At 44.6% G+C, this 9,272-nt stretch overlaps 1 protein-coding gene across 3 annotated transcripts in view; it reads left to right on the top strand.

Moving 5' to 3' along the window:
• Positions 1-338: 338 nt before the first annotated feature.
• Positions 339-9,272, top strand: part of AHI1 (Abelson helper integration site 1) — a 355,403-nt gene continuing 346,469 nt past the window's right edge. For 2 of the 3 annotated variants that reach the window (XM_063443258.1, XM_063443260.1), the window contains exon 1: positions 339-493. The gene's annotated coding sequence lies outside the window, so the exon portion shown is untranslated. Of the gene's footprint in view, positions 598-9,272 lie in introns of all 3 variants that reach the window. The other variant, XM_063443259.1, reaches the window with a different exon arrangement.

The following is a 9,272-nucleotide window of genomic DNA, read 5'->3' as shown; positions in this document are numbered from 1 at the left end:
GATGGCCATCCCAAAATTGACACTGGAGAACATTTAGGGATGTTTTTTTTCAATTTGCTTTTACATATACTTTATTTATAAAAATAAAATAAAAATTCCTTTCATTAGTTGACTAAAGGATTATCATACTAATATTACATTTCAACAATATTAGTTTTTACATTACTTTTTAAACAGCTGTAACTCAGGAGGCAGGCAGTCACGCTAGCCCCTCCCCCTATGACGTGCACAGAACACTGATAAAGAAACGGAATGGGGGCGTGGCTTTGTTACGGGCTAAAATCAGTCACCGCCTTCCCCTCACGTGACTCTGTGGTCCTTGCCCGCGTGCGACTTAAAGATTAGGCGCGTGCGCATTTTGTCTTGTATGCTCTTTCTATTGGCTGTTCGGTTGCCCTGGGTGATGACAATGGGCGTGTCCAGTAACCGGGGAGCTGTTGTGGGTGCTGCTGGCTGGGAAGTAACGGGTATCAGAGAGCACGGTGTGTAAAGGGTGAGTGCTGCTCTATGGGCATTACAGCGGGATCAGGCTCTCACACTCTGTGTTCATCTCTCCGTGCATGGACATAGGGAGCGGGCCAGAGCGGGCCGGACACGGTAAGCAGGGGGTCATTGCAGGTCAGTGTGCTGTGTAACACTGTGACAATAATACCTGGCTCTAACCTCCACAGGGACTGTGCTCACCAGGGTGTTTAGCCAGCAGGTAGCTGGGCATCATGGGAAATGTAGTCCAAAACTGGTGGAGTACCAAGTTTATCCATCAGTTTATATATAAAAAAAAATACAGTGTGTGTTACTCTTATTACTGGCCATGGGAGGATGCACCTGACCATGTCTTTAAACCATGACAGTCTGAACAGCTGGACAGTGAGCGGGTCAACGTGTAGACTTTCACATGGATTTAAACTATAATTCTCAGTTCCAATATAGTTTTGTTGGGGAGATACTTAGTTTCACTGTAATGGATATAAGCCCTTGGGACTTGTTTACCTATTGAATTGGAAAAAATAACGTCCAAATGTAATTCTTGAGGAAGCTCACAGTGTGGAGAAAAATCTATTATAAATATTTACTAGAATATTAAGGGGATTCTGTACCAGTAATGTCGTATAGATAGAACATGCAGTTTCCAGCAGTAACCAATCTTTGAGCTTCAGAGAGAATCTCTGAGCAGGGATATATCTGGCTAGTTTCTGAATTCCCTAGGACAGTGATGGTGAACCTTTTTGAGCCCGAGTGCCCAAACCGCAATACATGCCAACTTTTTTTCCCTCAAAGTGCCAACACTGCAATTAAACCTGAATACTGAGGTTTGAAGGGCCACTTCAGGCACCCAGACCACTTCTGCCCATTGGAGTGGTCTGGGTGCCAACTCCCACTACCCTTAACCCTGCAACTGTAATTATTGCAGTTTTCATAAACTGCAATAATTACCTTGCAGGGTTAAAGGGACACTCCACGCACCAAGACCACTTATGCCCATTGGAGTGGTCTGGGTGCCAACTCCCATCACTCTTAACCCTGCAAGTGTAATTATTGCAGTTTTTATAAACTGCAATAATTACCTTGCAGGGTTAAGTCCTCCTCTAGTGGCTGTCTACCAGACAGCCACTAGAGGGACTTCCGGCTTCTTAGAACACGCTATGCATGAGGACCTCCCGCGCCGCTGGAATCCCCCATAGAAAAGCATTAATGAGGAGCGTGGTCGGAGCCTTACCCAGCACCGAGGGACATCGGCGCTGGATTCAGGTAAGTGGCTGAAGGGGTTTTAGCCTCTTCAGCAACATAGGATGGGGAGGATCATGAGACCTGTAGTGGCCCTCCTGCGAAGAAGAGGGGTTCGTCTGATTATATACTCGTGATGGCACAAGACCCACTCTTACTCCACCAACATTTAATTTGGACGAGGACTTTACTCTGCAACCTTGGCTTCCTCATCAACTGGGACAAGTTGGTCATAGAACCCTCTCAGTCCTTAGAATTCCTGTGTTTCACTGTCAATTCAGTGGAAGCGGCACTCCTTCTACCACCATCCAAGATAAAGGCCATCAGGATGAAATCCGTCAGGTGCTTACACTGCGGCAACTGGCCAGGATCATCGGCCTTCTCTCAACCTCGATCCAGGCCATCTTCCCAGGCCCACTTCACTACAGAGCCCTTCAGCATTTAAAGGCAAAACACCTTCATTTAGGGCACTCCTATTCAGACTGTTCCGCTCGACTGCGCAGCCAAAGAAAAACTCACTTGGTGGCTGCAGCACATGGAAGCATGGAATGGAAGAGCAATCTTCGGGACTACCCTGGATTTTGTAGTGGAGTCGGATGCAAGTATGCTTGGTTAGGGCACGCGCTGCGATCATATCATTCTTATTGGATGTATTGTTATGTGTTTTTTCTATGAATATGACAGTATCCTTTCTTTGCTGCTGAGGAATAAAGAAAGAGATAAGCATAATACTCGCCTCTGTGCCCTTAATAAGATCATGACTTTACATCATGAAATAAGTAAAATCTGGTAACTCAATTCATCTCTATGAGGAGATGCTGATTGGCCAGGGCTGTGTTTGACTTGTGCTGGCTCTGCCCCTGATCTACCTCCTTGATCGTCTCAGCCAATTCTATGGGGAAGTATTGTGATTGGCTCAGACCACCACTTCTGATGATGTCAGCAGACATGGGCAGTTCACAGGCAAACAGGGGCAGAGCCAGCAGCTTCAGATTTGAATACAAGTAAGATTTTACTATATTAAGAGTGGCCAGGGGGGCTAAATGGTGGTTTTAACACTATAGGGTCAGAAATATATTTTTGTGTTCCTGACCCTATAGTGCTCGTTTAACGTTCGTGAGTCCTGTCTGTTTCCATGCCATAGAATTTCACTGTTGGTGTCTTGTAATTAGGTTGCCTTTATATTTTTATATTATCCAATACGGAATAATGGGAGTGAAGATAAGACATTCTAACATCAGGTTTCTGTGCTAGATGGTAGAAATTACCACCAGGCCGAATACAATCAAAAACAGTTAACTTTACTCTTGCGACAGTTAAGTGTAAAGTTGAATAGACAAGTTAAACTCTGCAAACTGCCAATAAATTATATATTTATTCTATATTTAAGCACAAAAAATATTAATAAGTATTAGACATATGGTTTTCAATAAATACCTTCAAATACACTAAAATGTTAAAAATCAGATTTATGGAAAACCTGTTTGAAAATGTAGGCATTAATAGTAACCCCACTATTTTTGCCTATGCATAGCAATTCATTTTATGTTCATTACAGTTTACGTTATAGTGAATATCCATCAAAGGACAACTATCACCCAAAATAGCATCTGCTTTCTTTTATTTTATTTTTTTTTTTATTTTTTTTTTTATTTTTTATACAAACCATGTCAGCATGACTTTTGGTGTCAAATGACTTTCCTATTCATATTTAAAATTCCTACTTTTATTTTTTTTTTATGCACCATGTTTATCCATAACTGGTTGGTTGGTCCTCTGCTCTTGACACTTAAAACGGCACTATCATGCCGAACTTACCTTTTACACTATAGTCACCTGAACAACTACAGCTTATTTGTTCAGGTGAGATCTATAGCTCCCTGCAGGCAATCTAATGTAAACACTGTATTTTCAGAGAAAATACAGTGTTTACATTGATTGATTGATAGGAATACCTTCAGTGGCCGTCACTCAGACGACCACCAGAGGGACTTCCTATCATGTAGGGCCCTAAAAAGGCCTTGTACATGTCAGACGTATTAAAATACGTCTGACGTGTGCAGGAGAGAGAAGGCACTGTGTGTGCGCCTTGTCTCTCCTGCCTGTCAGCAGAGGAGAGGGGGTGGGCAAAGACAGCGAGGTGAGATGTCAGTCAGCTTGCGGCCGCGCACATTCGTGTTGGGACGCTATTCGGGCTTTGTTCGGATTGGTACTTCATTCGAATGAATGAAACTCCAATTCTATTTGTGCCTCGGCTGCATCTTGCAGTCGCTTAGTAGATAACTTCCTAATTCCCACGGTATTAGGGAGATATCTACCAAAAGGCTGAAAGACCTAAACTGGTCTTTCAACCAAATTTACTAATATGAAGTAAAGATTACTTGGTAAATTCTGCCACTTCTTGCTATACCGCGAGTAGGGGCATGTCTACAAAAAACAAACAAACTCCCTATTATCCCCCCACCCGTGCAGCGCGAGTGGGGGCTATTAAACTGAAGGGGGGACCTATCGTCTCATTCCTGAGCAGCGGGTGGGGGCCCTAAATGAGAATGTGTGTTGGGATGACCTATTGTCCACCCCCTAGTCACCTGTGGGGGGGTTAACATTCTTCATTTAGGGCCTCCACTTGCCGCTCAGGGGTGGGAGCCGGGGGGGGGGGGGGGGGGGGAAAGCAATAGGTCTCCCTAATCGTCCTCATTTTGGGCTCCCACCCACCGCTCAGGGGTGGGGGCAAGGGGGGAGGACAATAGGTCTACCCCCCACACACATTCTCATATAGGGCCCCCACCGCTGCTCAGAGGTGGGGCCAGGGTCAAGGTGAACGATGTGAAACGGTTCTCATTCTTTTAGGATGCAATTCGGTAGTTTCGCCACCGTTCTGTCTAAATGACAGGGCGTTCGGGAATAGTGAAAGGAGGCTTCGCGGGAACATGGAGTAAGGTGAGTGTGGTGAAAGTGAACGCGCCACTGGTTCTTGGAGGGGCCTGTTTGCTTGCCTCCTACCCTATGATTATGGGCCCTGCAATATACCTTGCCCAATACACTTTAAAAGGCTCCATCCATGTATTGTAAGTACTTTTGTACTCCATAAAGAGAGACTGACCGTTGGCCCTAATTCCCTGGAACTGTTTTGGGCAAAGGACCATGTGCACGGTCGGTCAAAACTATGACTTCCAGGAAATTCCTGAACCCCTGAACCGATCTGGGTGATTTTTGGATATGTTGTTCACCCAGATTGGGGCTATCCGGGGATATGTTGTATTTTGGGGTACTTATTGGACTTTGTAAAAATGTGTTTTTTTTCTGCCTGTGAATAATTAAGTTAATGCATTATCTGCCTTAAAGGACCACTATAGTGCCAGGAAAACAAACTTGTTTTCCTGGCACTATAGTGTTAATAGGTACCCCCAACCCTCATGGCCCCCCTCCCGCCGGGCTCTAGGGGGAGGAAGGGGTTAAACGCTTACCTTTCTCCAGCGCCGGGCTCCCTCGGCGCTGGGGAATCTCCTCCTCCTTCTGACGTCATGTTTACAGCAGGCAGGGTTAACCCTATATGGACCTGGCACCCAGACCACTTCATTAAGCTGAAGTGGTCTGGGTGCCTTTAGTGGTCCTTTAATTATATCACAGGCAGAGGGGAGGGATTGTTTACTGTATGTGGGAGTGTCGTTCATTGTTACATTGTTTTGATTGGCTTGTATACTTTGTCCTGTGCCCAACAAGGTCCACCTAGGCGTCAATCTTGTTGGCAAACTTGTATAAAAGGCCAGTGTGTCCCAATAAAGCGGAGTTCCTGTTTTACCCTCAACATAGAGTCTTGTCTCATTCATGTGTGGGGGGAAAAGACTGCATCTACCCTGGGGATTGCTTTTAAGAGCTGTTCCTGCTTGACTCTCTGGAGGACTGGAGCCTTGTCGTAGGTCCAGGGTGGGTAGGTAGGAAGCTGTAACGTTGGACGTGGGGACTGCGGTGCTGATGGTCTGTTGGTGAGTGCTAGGAGCATCCATCGGCGGAGGTACCCAGCCGGGGTACAGGAAGCTCCTTTACAGGGAGAATTGTGGGGAAATTGCTCTGACCACCGGAAATGAAGCACACTTTGCTCCTCCGCTGGTCAGATATGGTCAGGTGTAGGAAACCTCCATAAGACAAATAGTCCCTACTGTGTCTTATGTTTTAAAGAAAACTAGAGCAGATAGGAAGAAATGAAGTGCCGCTTGAAGTCCTTCCTTATGAAGGGCACTATTGGGAAATTCATTTTTACCTGTGCAATGCTTAGTGAATATTCCCCTAGACATACAGCGCTATAAAGAAATATATACATTAACCTATGAGTGTATCGCATAACGAGACGTGGATTTAACAACCTATATCTACATATATCGGTACAGACCGTTCTTGAAAGTTCTGTTGGCAGAGGAAGAGCATAAGGAAATAGAGGTGAAGAAGTAATTAAAGTCCCACAGATGTAATTAGTACTTCTGGATATACCTTGCCTCACCCTTTCACCGACAGTGCCAGAAAAGGGGACTTGTCATTGATACAGGTAAATAAACGATTAAAAAAAGCCTTTGCCCTCGTTAGGTCCTTCCACATCTGCAGGGGTTAAAAGCTACATTGTTAAATCATGTTTATGTCTGCAGTTTCTGCAACTGCTTCTGAAATGTTTCTTTTTATCAACCTTGGAGATAAGACTCAAGTAAGCAATTGTCCTTTGTATTAACTAACAGCATACACTTTGTTGATTGGTTGATTTTGCCTTTTGTCGTACACATCCCTAAGAAAACTGTATTTTATTATAATTTTGTATTTTATTGAAAGTTTTTATCGTTAAACAATTTTACCAAAATATGGGTAATGAATTAAGCACGTATTGTCACAATTTGATTATTCATATCAAAGGTAATAAACTAGCCTATACAACATGTATGGGCGATGTAGGTCAGGGGCTAACATAGTTGCTCTAAGATGTGTTATTGTGTGGTCAAGGACAGTTCTGTGCCTGAGCTCTCTTCTGTCGCCATCTCTTAGCGTAACATGTTAGAGTGGCATGAGCCTGGGCGGCTGTGGGAGCCTGGGACTCTTCAGCTGGCTTTTGTGGCTCGTTGTGTAGAGCCAGCTTGGTTCAAGTCCTGTTATGTGAGTCTCTGAACTTTCAAGTGCCCATCCGAGTGTCAGGGTTTGTTTGAGCTTGAGTCCTTGCCTCTCGGTATGCGCTGCTGGGGCTCAAGGATGCTGCTGTTTGTGGGCTCTCGGTCAGTTTTGGGAGTCTCTGAGGGTGTCTCTGCGGCTGTTGCTCGTGTGTGAGCTGAGATCCAGAGTTTCTGCAGCAGTGGCCCTGGGTCCTCTGCAGATGTCGCTGTCTCGTTTCCATTTATCACCACTAGGGATCCCCCTAGTCCCCAGCGTCACCTTATAGAGTGTTCTCTGAGTCTTCTGGTGGTTGGGGCCAGCTTCCTCCTTTCAGCAAGGGCAGAGAACGGTATGTCCGCAAAAATTGAGACCGCCTGACCCTTGTGTTGTACTGTTCCGTGGAGCGTTTCAGAATCTCTGCCTTTGCCGAGATATCCCGGGTGATGGCAATGATATCTCTAGACGCTTGGGGCCGCGGCTGACTTCCTCACTCTGAATGCTGAGGTTATCATGTGTTGGGCCGGGGTGTCCTGGATGTCCATGGCATCTATTAGGCCCCTTACAAAGGTGAGTGTCACCTCTTCAGGGATTTGTTCTGAGACTCCTCTGAGGTGCAGGTTTTTTTTTGTCTGTGGCGCGTTTCTAGGGTGGTCACTGCTTGGGTCAGTTGTTGCACCTAGGAGGAGAGGCTCTGCAGTCTGTTGTCTGTGATTTGTATGTGTTTGTTTCTGGAGGCCTCTCTACCTTCTATCTCCTGTACTCTGTGGCGGATCGCCCCTATTTCTGCCTGGGCTGCCTGGAGGTCTTCCTTCCAGACCCTCCGGAGGTCGGTCAGAAGCCTCTTGATGTCTCCCTTTGTGGAAGGTGCCTCATCCTCATCGGACTCCGACCTTCCAGACTCCGCTCTTCTTCCTCCTGGGAGGTCTCTGATGGCTCCGGCGTCTCCTGCTCCTCTGGCGCCATCTTGATTTGGTGCTGTGCCGCTGGCCTCTCGGGTTTTCTCCTAGGCCCTGATGGAGCTCCAGAGAGACACATCTGCTTGCTAGCTCTGTAGGCCACGCCCCCCCCCCCCCCTGAAAACTGTATTTCATATATAAGCTGTACACAATTACAATTTTGAACACTCCTTTGAACTACCTACTGACTGGCGTCCTTTGTGTGTTCCCTGCGAACAGAATTTAAACAGAGATAAGAGGGAAGCAGAAACTTCTTTCATTACGTATAAGACCATAACAGCGTATTGAATTGCAGCCTATCCGGCTCAGGGTGGTGATGTCATTGCTCATCACCATAGGATCTTCACAAGACCGTTAACAATATCTTTCACACCCCCCCAGTTGGTTACACTACAGTGCCTTGCAGGGAGCACAGGAAGATGAGTGATGATGTCACTGTCCTATGTTCCCAGTGATTTATTTTAATTTTTAAAGCGATATTGTCACCTTCCCCACTTCAAAATGAGTATTTCATCAAGAGAAAAATCTTTATGAAATACTCACATTGACTATGTTGGAGTTTTACTGAATTGTGTATGAGAAAATGTACTGCTGTATGGTCATTAAAGTCTCTATTACAAAATTCAAACAATGCTAGAAAACCAGTGGTAGAAGTACACATGGGAACAAAAATGTTCCTTCCTTTGTTACTGATTTACTAGAATGCAAAACCAATATTGCAACACTTTCTAATCTTTTCCCCTGTAGATGGCTAGTATGCTCTGTTACATTTTCATAAGTACTATCATACAACTATATACTTTCACTTGTTAAGTTATGTATGTATGTATGTATATATATATATATATATAATAAAATCATTGAAGAGGATAAAAGCATATTATAAAATACATGTTAAATGCCCTTACTCAGTTAGATGTGAGCGCTATTGCTAAATCCCACAAATTAATATAGAAACTAGAGTATTCTTCTAGCCCTCAGATGGTTTATTGGACCTGGATATGCAACATGCCAACGCAAAGCCCTACAAGGCTGATGTTGCGTGATAACCCCAATTAAAACATTTTAACTTTATAAGAGTGGAGCGGCAGTTTTCGAAGTGAGTACTAGATTGAAGTGAAGTCTGCATATTTTGTCCATTTGCCAGCCCTACTGATAGCTCTCTTGATGTAACTGCAATACCGCCACCCCATACATAAAAGCAAGCATTGATGGTTTTCTTTATAAAATGCGATGACTGTTGGTCAACTGTTGAAAAACTTTAAGTGTGAGGGAAAAACCTCTTCTAAACTATTACTATTATTCAGAAGAACTGCTCTGGAGTTGACATTTCAATAGATTTCCAGTGTTACTGTTTTTTACCAAACAAAAAGTTTTTTTACTGTGGAACTGTCGAGCACTTTTACTAGTGCATTGGCTGAGACCGTCAGCAGATTGGTCTCAGCCAGTGAGCTAATCGCT

Source organism: Pelobates fuscus, chromosome 2 (genome assembly GCF_036172605.1).
Source record: "Pelobates fuscus isolate aPelFus1 chromosome 2, aPelFus1.pri, whole genome shotgun sequence".
Classification (NCBI taxonomy): domain Eukaryota; kingdom Metazoa; phylum Chordata; class Amphibia; order Anura; family Pelobatidae; genus Pelobates; species Pelobates fuscus.
The sequence above is the reverse complement of the archived record's forward strand: the minus strand, read 5'-3'. Positions and strand labels throughout refer to the sequence as shown.